This window comes from Dendrobates tinctorius, unplaced genomic scaffold, assembly GCF_039654945.1.
Source record: "Dendrobates tinctorius isolate UK_male_01 unplaced genomic scaffold, ASM3965494v1 ptg000056l, whole genome shotgun sequence".
In the NCBI taxonomy this organism is placed as follows: domain Eukaryota; kingdom Metazoa; phylum Chordata; class Amphibia; order Anura; family Dendrobatidae; genus Dendrobates; species Dendrobates tinctorius.
This window is the reverse complement of record NW_027361724.1, coordinates 22,542,062-22,556,748: the sequence shown is the minus strand read 5'-3', so window position 1 is coordinate 22,556,748 and position 14,687 is coordinate 22,542,062. Positions and strand designations below refer to the sequence as shown.

The 14,687-nt window shown below is 45.3% G+C and overlaps 1 long non-coding RNA gene across 1 annotated transcript; it reads left to right on the top strand.

The window, feature by feature from the left end:
* Positions 1 to 1,348: 1,348 nt before the first annotated feature.
* Positions 1,349 to 14,188, top strand: LOC141091882 (uncharacterized). Its single transcript, XR_012232607.1, has 3 exons — positions 1,349 to 1,404; positions 6,825 to 7,070; positions 13,767 to 14,188. It is a non-coding gene; the product is annotated as an uncharacterized lncRNA (long non-coding RNA).
* The last annotated feature ends 499 nt before the right edge of the window (positions 14,189 to 14,687 follow it).

Here is a 14,687-nt window from a genome sequence, read left to right as displayed (position 1 = left end):
CGTCATGTTCCCGGTTTGACTTTTTTTCAAAATACAGCATAAAAGACAGTCATCCCTAACAGTCACAAAAATTAAAAAAAAAACACATTTGAAAGGTTGACTCACCAAACACTGACTAATGCACTAGCAGGATGCAGCAGACCTCCATTGATAAAGGCTGGGGCAGCACAGGTGCAAACCACTGATGAAAGCAGCCAGTAACCCAAGATGGTCTGGCTGCCGAGTGGAAAAAATGCACACAAATAGGGCTTGCATAGGACATCAGTCATACAGATAAGTGTGGTGCAAAGTGTCTGAACAGCCTATTAATGATGCCCATAGTATTAGCAGGCGGGCGGCTCAGCACTATATATATGCATCACACTGGAAAAACCAAGCCAACATAAAGAGGTCTAGCTGCATCCTGCAAAAATGATTAAAAGTGCAAAAGATAAAGATAAAGATAAAGGAGTGCGAAAAGATATTTTTGTGCATTTTTTCCACTAGGCAGTCAGACCATCTTGGGTTACTGGCTGTTTTCATCAGTGGTTTGCACCTGTGCTGCCCCAGCCTTTATCAATGGAGGTCTGCTGCATCCTGCTAGTGCATTAGTCAGGGTTTGGTGAGTCAACCTTTCAAATGTGTTTTTTGAATTTTTGGGAATTTTTTCCTTATGTGCGCTGTTCAGATTTAGTGTTAGGGACTCGCAAAATTTGGGGACCCTTGACGTTGGGTTGTGAGCCTATCTGCTTTGGCCAAAATAGTAACTAATACCCCATATCTTTTTATCTTTTTGCACTTTTTATAATTTTTGCAGGATGCAACTAGACCTCTTCATGTTGGCTTGGTTTTTTTTGTTATGCATATATATAGTGCTGAGCAGCCCGCCTGCTAATACTATGGGCGTCATTAATAGGCTGTTCAGACACTTTGCACCACACTTATCTGTGTGACTGATGTCCTATGCAAGCCCTATTTGTGTGCATTTTTTCCACTAGGCAGCCAGACCCTCTTGGGTTACTGGCTGTTCTCATCAGTGGTTTGCACCTGTGCTGCCCCAGCCTTTATCAATGGAGGTCTTCTGCATCCTGCTAGTGCATTAGTCAGTGTTTGCTGAGTCAACCTTTCAAATGTGTTTTTTTTTTTAATTTTTGGGAATTTTTTTCCTTATGTGTGCTGTTCATCCTTAACAGTCACACCGGGTTTTTGTCCTGATGAAGAGGTCATGCATGACCTCGAAACACATTGACTTTTAAAACCTGCCTAATAAATGTTATTAATCTATACATCAGTGGTCCATCGTCAGCAGCACATCGTTGATACCTCCAGACTTTTTCCTGTATCTTTGGTCTATCTCTTGACCGGTATGCTTGCAGCAGCTGTTTTACATGCCCATTACACTTTGCTTTTGAGCAACCAAACCAGGTGAGTGTATCCATCTTTTTTGACACTCCATTGTCATCGGATAAGACCCAATTGTGCTTTATTTTGTTCCCAGTTTTCTCATCTTCATTGTCCACCAGAAGAAATACAAGGATACGGTAACCCAGTGCTGCAAGCTGAGATAATTTCTATGGGCCGAAAGTTGAAATTTTCATGCCGACGATTAAATCCTCATGAGGCACGTGCGAGAAAACGTTATTGTTGCATAATGTAAGGCGTTTCTGTTCCAATGTGTGTGTCTTCCGCAGGCATGTGTGCGTTGCTTTATCTTTTAAGATGTAAGCACAAGAGATACAAATCTAGCTAGTGTGTTTATATTTTGGAACATGAAGCAATAAATATATGCCTGCAAAAGATTCTTTATGTTGGAAATGAATCACATTGCATTAGGCTGCAATAACGTTTTTCGTGCCTACCTGAATGATGACGACTTTAGTCCTCCTTTTCACATTGTGCCCGTTGAGATGACCTCAGTTTGCAGTATTACTTTACTGATCTGAAAGGGCAGGTTCCAAGAAAAAAAAGTCTCTGTACTGTGAGGATTCTTTAACCCTAATTTCCAGTTTGTCAAATATCACCAATAAGCCATTATCCAACACACAATGAAGTCCAGGGTTCAACAGACTTCCCAGACCCTAAGCAAAGTCACAAGAAATGTAGATTCTGTAAAGTGATCCCATATTGTATCGTTTTTGGCCAGGATCTAGCAACCAGGTTTGTTATACCTATTTACTAAAAAGACATTTAAATAGTAATCTTTTCTCAGTGTCGCCTATTTTAAAACTCTGCAACATGCCAAAAACTCATCGAAGTTCTGCAACGGAAACTCTGGACTTCCTTAAACATCTTGTAAATGCAGATGAAATATGATAAATCCTCTCTTTGATCTATTAAAAACAATAGTTACCACTTTTTTTCTATACTGATTCTTCACTATTTCTTTGGTGCTGCTTTAGTTCCTTGTACTTTGTACATACACGGGCATGGCCTTCTCTTCTTAGGCTGTCTAATTAGTCTATATAGTCTAATTAGTCTATGATTGCAAAATTGTTTAAATTAATTGAATTTTTAATTAAACAAATCATTAAAATGATAGTAAAAATTCAAGCAAGAAGTAGTATGTTACACTAGACAGAGTATCTAGGCATATACATAAGGTTAACATATATTGTGAGAGCACAAAAATGAACAATAAATTATCTGGACCAAAGTAGACATATCATACGTCCTAGAGACAATGTAATATTAGAAGATCAATATAAGACTAAGTTGCTCAGAACATGTTCCATATAATAAAGTCAATATGCATATACATACAGTCAGTTCTAACTAGAGAGGATAGAATTTTTTGAAGTTCGAATTTGCCATGTTTGCCAAATTTCTCCCAAAAATTGGATTTGCAGCAAATTGTTTCACTGCCAATCGCAATATTGCAAAGCCTGCAGCTGCCCTGAATAGACAAGTGTAAAACTCTGAAGTCTCCTAGGACTGTATGCGACCCCTTTCAAGCTCTTTCATGCCAATCCAGCCTTAGTAATGTCAAACTGACCTCACCATAAATAATGATAGTAACCAGATAGTAACCAACAACCCATTTAATAACACAGGGAACTAACAGACTTTCATGCCTTTTTTCACATCCAGTCGATTTGCTAATTTCTAGGTATCCTTTCTGGGGAAAATATATGTGTAATGAAAGTACACATTTTACAATATTTCAGAGGTTTCTCACCATAATAAGTGACATGGCAGCTGGGCCCCCATCAATTCTATGAACATTTTCTGCAAAGACCTTGGTCAGAAGTGGAACTTTGCAAGAGAAAGTACCAAGTGCATTAAAAGTTGTATGGCACCTTAGTTCTAGCCATAGAAGGTGGTATCAATAGTAAGACATCATTCATTGTGGTGGCAAAACCTTCCAGAAAGCCCTATATATATAGCCTTAGAGTGCAGTATGTCATACTTCTCTGCTCCCTCTATACGCAGCCCCCTCCTGTAATATAGCTCGATTTCAGTCCCTCCTAAATACAGCTCCATCCTATAGTATAGCCTTCAAAGCCCTATATATAGCCCCATCCTGCAGTATATCTCACCTCTCAGTCCCTCTATACACAACCCAATCCTGTAATATATCTTTCCACTCTGCCCTTCTATATACAGTGCCATCCTGTTGTGTTTTACTCCTATCAACCACTTTATATACAGCCCCATCCTGAAATATATCTTTCCATTCAGCCCCTCTATATACAGCCCCATCCTGACATACATCACTCCTCTCACCAAATGTATGTACAGTCCCATCCTTCAGTATCTGTCTTTTTAGCCACTATATATACAGCCCATTCCTATAGAGCAATACTCTTCTTAGTTATTAATAATAATAATAATAATAATCATCATTTAGCGCCAACAGTTGCCAGCATATATTCATACCACTGCTTCCTGCTATGAGCTTTGCACTTTGTGGGAGGCTCTGTCCCTTCCTATGACATCATCGCTCATAGGAATGGATCACCCCCAGGGCAGGTGTGGGGATCACTCGGTACCGGGCCGGCGTCTTAAATGTCGCGGTGGCGGTGACCCGATCCGTGGCCCTGGGTGTCCATGTAAAATAGGTGGAACTGAATAAAGTTTATATGTAGGTAGTTCGTGACACCACCTGTGGTATCTGGTCAGAAGTGACCAGCGCTGCACTGCAGATCCTCTGGGACAGATGGTGTGGTGCAGCAAAGATGTAGTAGCTCTCCACAGGCAGAGCTGTACTCCCAGGGCAGCGGTAGTAGATGTTGAGGTAGATGGTGTAGTGTTGGGCACAGAGATGTAGCAGTGCTGAGCAGGTTAGCGCAGGAAGAAGGCAATGACACAGCTGAATGCAGTTCCAAAACTTTACTCATGTTTCTTACACAAACAGATGCCCGCTTCAGTGCTGTGCTCTCCAGGTCAGGGGCTCAGCCAACTCCCAGGCAGATGGAATACACCCTTCCAGCACTCCCTTTCATATGCCTTTTCTCAACGTCTCCTTTCTAGCGCTAATCTGAAGTACTTGTAGTTCTGAATTACAATCAAGTTCCTCCTTCTTGATGTTACTTATAACTCCACTCGCATGACAGGCAGCTGTAGCCTGCTTCGGGGACTCCTTACAATCATATCCCGGCTCACACATGTTGCTGCTATGTCTTCGAGTCTTAGGTGGGAATAAAGTGGACACAACTTCTATTCCTCTGGTTTCTGCTGTAGGATCATTAATATCACACACAGCCTCGGATACCGGTGCCCGGCCTTGGCGCATTAAACTTAGGAAAGGGCTCTGCTCTAGCCCTAGTCCCCAGTCTCTCTCCTCCTCACATTCCGTTCTAATCTATCTTCCTTCTGAACAACTGATCCATCTTTCTTCCTCTTTCCTTGCCAGCAGCTCCAGCTCACAGGAGACTGTTGCATATATGTCCTTTCCCTCCTTCCCCCAGTGGGGAAACTGTCTTCCTCCCTCTCTATGGGGATTCCGACTGCAGATAGGTCTTCTCTCTGCTTCCCCCTGCGGTGAACTGCCTAACTTCCTGTCAGCTTTCCCCTCTAGTGTTTTCTAAGCTCCACCCACCACCCTTCATGAACCAAAGCAGCCGCCATAAAGGGTGCTCTGCTGTTCTAAGGTGTCTGTGCTGGATGTAGGTGCTGGAGTCTGGTCAGGTGTTACCATCTTACCTGTGTAGTGAGATACTACACCTTAGGAGGAGTGTCACAGTCCAATTCTTGGATCTGTGTCAGATTCGGGATTCCCTCATGTAAACCTTTTTTTTTTCCTTTTCAGGCCTGGGAGCTTAATATGGGTTTTTGCCCCCAGTGGCCATAGGTGTTATTGCATGTCTGTTGGTTTCCCTGCTGATGTGACCACTCCCTTGGCTATATAAGGTCAGATGGTGTATCAGCAGGTGTTGGTGATAGCAGTTCCATTTTGGATTCCAACCACGGTGAAGGGAGCAGCTGGCTCTGAGGTGTTGAGCCACTGCTGAAACTTGGTGAAGTTAGCAGCTGGCTCTGAGGTGTCGAGCCACTGCTGAAACTGGTGCTGAACTCTGCCTGCCTGGTGTCTGCAGCAGAGATAGATGGTGAAAGTAGCAGCTGGCTCTGAGGTGTCGAGTGTTATGAATGGGTCAGCAAGATGGAGAGCAGGTCCAGGCTAAGCCACAGAAAACCAGAGAGGTTGGTACCTAAGCGGATTGCAGACCCCTGATCCTATCCACACAACTAGCAGTAGCCGTGGAGCGTACCTACGATGATCCTAGACGCCTCGGCACAGCCGAGAGCTAACTAAGCCTAAAGCTAGAAAGGGGAAATCTAAACTGCCCCAGAGCAGTCCCCAAAGGAATAGACAGCCCCCACACATGTATTGACGGTGAGACAAGATGAAAACACGAACACAAGTAGGAAAATAGGCTGAGCAAACGATGGGGCCCACACAAGCTAGAAAGGACAGGAAATGAAAGATACTGTCTGCAATCATGCCAAAAAAAACCTGCAAAAATGTCAAACACTTCTGATAGCAAAAAATACCCTGAAGTCACACGACTTCACCCCCCACTATATCAGCACTCTGGTATATTCTGAAAGCAGAGCAAAAAGAGACCAATCTAAAACAAACTGGCACAAGCAGTAACATATGGGCGGTGATTCAGCACAGCCCCAGCCGGAGTTGGCTGACCCGCACCAAGAAGAGATAGACAAAACCAGATCAAATGTAAACAGAATAGCAAATAAACCACTTAGCTGAACATGCAGGGACAGAGCTGGAGAAATCAGACCTCAAGAGGAACAGGAAGCAAATCACCAGCAGGGATAGAGGGAGTCGGCTGTCTTAAATCCCAATCTGCAACCCCAGATCTCCAATCATCATCATCATTATCAGGTGGCAAGCCTCTGTCAATCAGAACAGCTCCATTACCTCCAGTAACCACCAGGGGGAGCCAAGAACGAGAACTCGCAACCCCTCTGTCAATCTGACCAGCTCCACTACCTTCAGTAATAACCAGAGGGAGGCCAGAAAGCGATTTCACAACAGTCGAGCCACTGCTGAAAGCTGATCTGGTGCTGTACTCTGCTGCCTGGTGACTGCAGCAGAGAAATATAAGTCTTTTGGTGTTTTCCCCTTTTTCCTTCATGTGTATTAATGCAGCTGTGGGACCAGTGTCTCCACTATCCAGTTCCCTAGCAAGGGATAGGTGCAGGGATAGTGAGGGATTCAGGTAGATTGCTCGGCGACAGGTGAAGAGCCTGTTTAGGGAACGTTAGGAGTGTTCAGGGATACTGCCTCAGGGGAGTGCAGGAGGTCTCCACACCCCCGTTCCCTATTGCAGGGCCCACCGTTGTAACTGTTTCCCCAGTGTTTCCCTTTTGTCTTGTTGTTTTAGTTACCAACCTGCGGGTCGTGTCACACAGGACAGCTACACGTGACAAGGAGGTGCAGTACCTCTGTGGCGACTGAACCCTCAGCGGCGCCACAGGAGCATCTCAGTTCCAGACATGTTCCAAAGCAGTCCTATGATGGCAGGAAGCTAGCTGAAAGACAATGCACTGCACATGATTCATCAGGAGCACTGGAATTTCAGCAACTCCGTTCCAGTGACAGTAAATAAAGCCTGGGGGGGCATCCTTTGGTAGGTGATATTTGCTAATCGTGGTTGGATTTAAAACTGAGTTATATATATGTGTATTATTCTAAGACCACACTGTGATTTTTGAGAATATTCCTTTAACAAAAAATCATTGTGTCTTGAAGACATACAGTAGTAGTAGTGGGGGGTAGCAGCACTCTGGCATGTGTCCTTGGTTGTCAGCACCTCACTTCTTACAAGCGCATCTCACAATAGGGTCCTGAATTCTCTGGCCAAAGCTTCTGAGCACTGGGGTATCAGCAGTGTGCATATAAGACCACCCAGACAGATCAATGGCAGCTTGCAACTTAAGAGGACACATTCCATGTCCTTCACTAAGGACTGAGCACAAATAATGGGACTGTTTTATGTGACTACAAATACTTAAATCACATTTGGTACCTTTAGAAGATTATTTTTTAAATTTTGACACCACTTTCATTATGTGCTTATATGTCTGCAGAGAACTTCTAAATCAGTAGTTTCTATCAGAGAAATGTAGTGTGCTATTCACAAGGCTAAACTCACTGCTAATTACCCTTTTTCTAGATCCAAATGGTAGGAAATTATTTCACATACTGGATCCAAAAGACCTCTGATGACAAGAACAACAAGCAAATATGAATTTTATAAAATACCACATCTATTGGTGTATTAAGTGAGCTACAGGGCCACCATCAGAGCATTAATGCTCTTACCGGTGAGCAAAAGCAAAGAGGGGTGATCCAGAAACAGTCTGAGCTCCTCCTCTTTTGCTTCTGTTCACCAGGGTATGATAATATATCATCCAACCGGAGCACATCTCTGCACTGAAAGCTTTCCTGAAACAGTATGGCCGTGCAGCTCCAGCAGAGCTCCCTCCGCCTCTTCTTTGATGCGCTGGTGATGACATCTACGTGATTATGTCATCGCGTAGACGACGGCATGTATTGTATGAGCGCCAGGATACCAGTTCAGAAGTGGAGCAGCAGGGGATCATATGAGAGGTAAGTATGAAAAGCTTTTTTTTTAATAAAATGAATTAAATGGGTGTGGGAGAGCAAATGATGGTTAATTGAGGGTGGGGAACGGGGACAGCAAATGATGATGTATTGAGGGTGCAAATTATGTATCGAGGTGGGGGAGTTCAAATAATGATGAATTAGGGATGGGAAAGAGCAATTGAGGGTTGGGCAAGGGGACAGCAAATGATGAATTGAGGGTGGGGAACAGGGGACAGCAATTGATGAATTGATGGTGGGGACAGGAAATAATGAATTGAGTGGGGGGACTGGGGACAGCAAATGACAAATTGAGGATTGGGGCAGAAAATGATGAATTGAGGGTGGGGACAGCAAACGATGAATTGAGGATCGGAGATAGCAAATGATGAATTGAGAGTGAGGAGCAGCAAATCATGAATTGAGGGTGGGGTACTGGGGACAGTAAATGATCGAGTAAGAGGGACAGAAAATGTTGTATTGAAGGTGGAGAATGGGGACAGCAAATGATGTATTGAAGATGGGGGATGGGGACAGCAAATTATGTACTGAAGGTGTGGGGTGGGGAGAGCAAATGATGAATTGAAGATGGGGGTGGGGAACACCAAATTATGTATTGGCGGTGAGGGACAGCAAATAATGATGTATTGAGATGGAGAAGCGCAAATAATGATGATGAATTGAAGGTGGGGGACGGGGGGGCAGGGGACAGCAAATTATGATGTATTGAGGTTGGGGGGCGGGGGACAGCAAATGATGTATGAGGTGGGGAAGCGCAAATAATGATGAATTGGGGGTGGGGAGACCAAATGATTAATTGAGGGTGGGAGATGGGACAGGAAATGATGAATACAGGTTGCTCAGGCCAAGGAACCTGCTGGCTCTCAATGGCTCTCAACCTCCTCTATTCTCTGAGCTGTACCAGGAGATCTCCCACCAGAAAGACCAGCTGGATAAGATCATGTCTTATCTGTGGACAGTGAGCACCTGCTTGGACACGCTGACATCTGCGCCCGTGTCCGCACCTGTTCAAGTTGCGGCAACCTCAGCTGTGACTCTCCAGTCGACCAGTTATATTCCTGATTCCAGACCCTTTCTGTCTGCTCCACCATGATTTGACCGTGGTCCTATACAATGCCATGGTTTTCTCAATCAGTTCACTCTGCACTTTGAGCTATTGGGACATCAGTTTTCATCACACTGGGCCAAAGTGACATTTATCATGTCCCATTTCAGTGGCAAGGCTCTTGCATGGCTCAGCCCCTTATTACTTTCCTAGATGCTTTCCACAAGGTATTTGATGATCCCTGTCCACCAAGCTCACTTGAAATTATGAGACGCTGGTGGCCTCTTTTTGGGAGGGCCTGACTGGGAGAATTAAGGATGAACTGGCTGGTCGAGCTGTTCCCACTTCTCTAGATAATCCCTGACTCCACTGATCGACCTTGGTTTCAGGAGCACTCCAGCGATGTGATCCGAGAGAAAAGACATGCATATGACTCTTACATTCCAGAGGTCGGCCTTGCCGCAGACCTCAGCTTCTACACCACCCTCCGAATCTATGCAAGTCAACATCATGAGGCTGACTAAGCATCACCAGGAGGTTTATCATTTCGAGGGGAGGTGCCACTACTGCAGTAGTGTAGAACATTTAATTTGCTCTTGTCCTGAGAAGCCAGGAAACTCCAAAGCTTAGGGTCAGTAGGAAAGGCTACCCTGGGTGAGAACTACTCCTTTCTTCCACTGAATCTGTCAGTGTCCGTTTCTTGTGGAAATATCCTTTTCAACAAATCAGTTTATCTGGACTCTGGTTCCGATGGAAATTTCATACAACAGGCCATGGTGAATCATTTTCAGATCCCCATCCAATGTCTTCACAGTCCTTTGGTGTTATCATTTGTTGATGGGAGACCTCTATCCGAAGACGCGCTTTTCATTTCTGAGCCAGTAGAAATTCAGAAAGGAATATTGCACTCGGAGAAGATCTCCTTTTATATGCTACCAGAATTATCCCATCCTCTGCTCTTGGGCCTGCCATGGTTACAAGTGCATGAGCCTGTCTGCCTTGGATTGGAGATCTGGAGAAGCACTGAGTTGGGGTCAGTTCTGTCACTCCAACAAATTTACCTGGCTTGCCTCCCGCTTATTGGTTTCACGCGGATGTCTTCAATAAGAAGGAGGCAGAGATGTTACTACCATACAGGCCATACGACTGCTCTATAGACCTTTCCCAGGGTCCCACCCCCACCCCCGAGGCCATATCTATCCTTTGTCTTGGCCAGAGACCAAAGCCATGTCCTAATATATTAAAGGGAATCTGGCTAAAGGATTTATCCAGAAGTCGTCTTCCTCGGCCAGAGCAGGATTCTTCTTTGTTAAGAAAAAGGACAGCTCACTCCATCCCTGCGTTGACTTTAGGGTTCTCAACCAGATAATGATCAAGAATATGTATCCTCTGCCCCTTATCTTGGAGTTGTTTGATCGTCTCAGAGGTTCCAGTGTCCGTACTAGGCTTGATCTGTATGGAGCATATATCCTGATCTGAATGCGCCAGGGGGACGAATGGAAGACTACCTTTTACACCCAGGAACGCCAGTCTGAATATCACATAATGCCGTTTGGGATCTGCAATGCCCCAGCAGTCTTCCAAGAACTGGTGAACAATATTTTCCAGGATCTACTCTACTACTCGTGTGTTGGTTTACCTGGACAACATATTGTTGCTGTCTCCCAATCTGCCCACACACAGGAGAGAGGTTCTCCAAGTCCTGCAGAGGGTGAGAAGGATCCGTCTGTACGACAAGTTCGAGAAGTGCATATTTGAGCAAACCTCTCTTCCCTTCCTGGGATACATTATCTCAGATACTGGGCTGAGGATTACAGAGAAGTTATCTGCTATTCAGAAGTGGCCTCATCCAGTTCACCTCAGAATTCTGCAGGGCTTTCTGTAAGCTAAGAAATGTAACCCTGAACTTCTCTTCAGCCTACCATCCTCAATCCAACTGCCAAGTAGAGCGGGTTCACCAGATCTCAAACAAATTCCTGCGGTATTTTGTTAATGTTTGCCACAATGAATAGATCGAACTGCTGCCTTGGGTTGAATTCTTACAATAACCATGTAGGTGAGTCCCCTGCTAAGTCTTCATTTTTTCATTGTGTATGGTCAACACCCTAATATTTCATTCCCTGTAGCTACAACCTCTGACATTCCTGTGGCCAAAGCTCTCACCAAGTGCTTCTTTAGAATTTGGGAAGGCGCCAAGGCCACATTGGTGGAGTCTTTAGAACAGTTGAAGAGCACGCAGACAAGAGGCGCTTGAACCCAACTTTATTTTATCCTGGGGACAAGGTTTGACTTTCTTAGAAGTTTGTCCATCTCAACCTACCTTCTTACAAGTTGAGCCCCCACTTTGTTGGTCTTTTCAAGGTTCTCAAATAAATTAATTCCATATCCTACAAGCTTCCAGCATCTTTACGTATCCACAACTCCTTCCACGTATCTCTCCTCAAGCCTGTCATCTTAAGCTCCTTCTTCAAGGACCAGGGTACCACTTCTGCTCCAGTCAGCTCTAAAGATGTCTTCAAGGAAGAGAATATTCTGGTCACTAGAAAAGTAAGAGGAAAAGCTTTTTTCTAGAGGATTGGAAGGGGTTCGGCCCTGAGGAGAAGTTATGGGAGCCCAAGGAGAACATCCATGGCTCGCTCCTACTGAATAGGTTTCTTGAGGACTCGAAGAGGAGAGGGCGTAAAGTGGGGTACTGTAGTGCTGGCGTTTCTGCGTGATTTCCATCATCCTCTCCCATGCAGGGACACCGACTCACTCACCTCCCCGGTCCACGGTTCCTACCCCTTTAGTGGTCAGCTGCCATGTGTCCGAGGTCTGTCCTCGTGTAGCACCTGGTGTCCATATGGAGCAAAGTCTAACCAGACCATCAGGAGCTCTAGCAAGGAGTCGGGTGTTTGCCTAGTCACACCCCTCCAGGGTCTCCTCAGTCCATGTCAAATTGGTTCCACTAGCACATGCATTACATGGCATATAAGTTCCTAGATTAAAGTCTCCTAAAGTGAAGAAAAGGAATATATAAAAAGATATAATAATTCTAATCTGCAATTTTTTCCATACTTAAAAATAAAAAAATTGCAAAAAAATATAAAAAAACACAACATATACATTGCATGTATAAAACGTCCAATCGATTACAAAATGAAATGAATTAAATCTGACTTTTAAACGTCGAAAATGGAAAGAAGATTGGAATGCTAGACTTGCATTTTTTTTGTCACAAAAAATACACCAAAAATGCAATAAGAAGAGATCAAAACACCAATCTACCCCAAAATTGTTTCAATAAAAACATCAGCTTGCCATGTAAGAAGTAAACAACCACATAGCTCCACTGATATATAAACGGAAACGTTAAGGGCCTTGGAAAATGTGACACAAACACTTTTTTTTTTACAAACTTCCCAACATTTTTTCACCACTTAAATATTAAAAAATTATACAAGTTTCTTATCAACCATAATCATACTGACTTGGGAAATCATATTGCAACATCATTTTTAAAGACTAATGAATATTTTCTGAAGACCGCATACTGTGATGGATAAAACACAGATTTCAGTGATGCCTCTCTTATCAAGCTAGTGCTGTTGTTTATTTCCATTGATTGTTTTAGCACAAGGAGATTATCATTGCTTGCACACTGCAGGCTTTGTGTTACACTCCAGTAATAGTAAGATGACAGGACCGAAGGCCATCAACAGCAGTATGCTAGACACACTTAGAGCATGCCGTCAAGCTACTGCACACCCTTGAGGGCCTGGGAACTCTTCACAGGCTTCCACTAAAGGGAGGAGACCTTTTGCAGAGCCTTTCCCAGGTGACAATAGCGGGGTGGCTTTTGGCTGGGCACAATGGCCACAGTTGGGTTAAACACATCAAAAAACTATACTGGGAAAGCAGAGACTAACCTAACAAACTAGGAGGGTAAGGGAGCATAAAGAGGGCTGCAGGAACCAGAGGACACCAAACACCTGAGCCAGAGACAAACCAAAGAGTTACCAACTGTACCACTGTAAGCAGGAAGACCGAGCTGTGGGTACCTGTATTGATCCGGGTCCGGAACTGTCGAGGCTGCGTCCCATGTTGCCCTGGGGAAGGAATAGGGGACCGGACAGGTCCCATAACCCGGAAGGAGGGGGCCCAGGTTAACCGGAAGCTAAGGGGAAAGTGCGCAAAGGCAGGGGCAGTTTCCCGCAGTCAGAGAGAGTGCAGGAGGGTGAGCAGCGTGCTCCGCACCCCGAGTGCCAGCACTGTGATGGATTGCAGCGGACACTAACAGGACAGTGAGTGTAAAGTGCACCGTGCACCCAGTGACAGTTAACACCGCGCACATGCAGAGAAGTAAGGGCCGATTACAGGACATTAGGCTGCAGCCCTTTCTGCCGTACCATGCACATCAGACCACATTTAACCCCAGGGTTGCTGCACCTCTTGTTATTTTAGCTGCACAGGCTCATGGACTAGGGGCTCAAAGGGTAAAACCAGAGACCGCTATAAGTTGGATCATCGTCTGTGGGACCCCATCTGTGGACAACCTACAACCCCCAAGGGATTTTCTGCTGTAAAGGAACATAAGGACACAATTAGTTTGATAATTGGACTGCTGTTATATTTCAATTTCTCTTTACCATTTAACTGTTTATTTCCCTGTAGGTAACAGCAGGCACGCAGGATGCAGTGACGAGACACGAGACTGGGTGAACTTTGGCTAAAGAAACTTTTATAACTTTGAGCCACTAGGGCTTTGCTAAGCAACCAAAAGTAACAATAGAAGATACTGTCCTCACAGGGACTATGCACCAACAAGCACTTTAACTGAGAACACGACTAATCCGGCAACAGACGATTGCTATAGGACCGCGATATGGCCGACTATGGGTCCTTATCTTCTAAAGTGTCACTTATCCGTCCTGACGTCCCTCGGTGTCGCTGATGGGCTGCGTTGGCGTCACAGCCGCTGGGCCCAGCTGCTGAAGATCTGTCATAATCTTCGTGCGCCCCAGCACCCAGGAGGAGTTGGGGCACAACAGGCCCTGAAGGAATCCTAGAGGTGGGGCACAACAGGCCCTGAAGGAGTCTTGACGTTGGGGCACAACAGGCCCTGAAGGAGTCCTGGAGCTGGGCAGAACAGAAGCTGAAGGAGGCCTTTGATGAGGTAACACCCTGTAAACACAGCGGGGTTCGGCTTATCCGCAAGTTTAATGAGACGCTCGTCTCCAAGCTGGGTTATGTCGCAGTTCCCAGGACTGGCGGTTGGCAGGCCACGTGCACGGCTTGGACCTATGCGAAGAGTTCCCCTGTAAGCGGGGAGTAGGCCCCAACTGCCAACTGTGGCGGGGTGACATCCACTGTGGCCGATGATGAAGAGGCCGCAGCCACGGACTGAGGCGAGGCGGCAGTGTGCAGGCCGCCGCAGCGGGCTGGAGTGAAGTGGCAGCGGCTGCAAGGGGCGGCGGACCAGCCGCAACAGACCGGAGCACAGTGGTAACGGCTGCGGACGACCATGGGAGGGGAGCGGCCCCGGATTGGAGTAAAGCACAAGTCTCTTGTCGGCAGGTTCGTCGCTTACCCTCT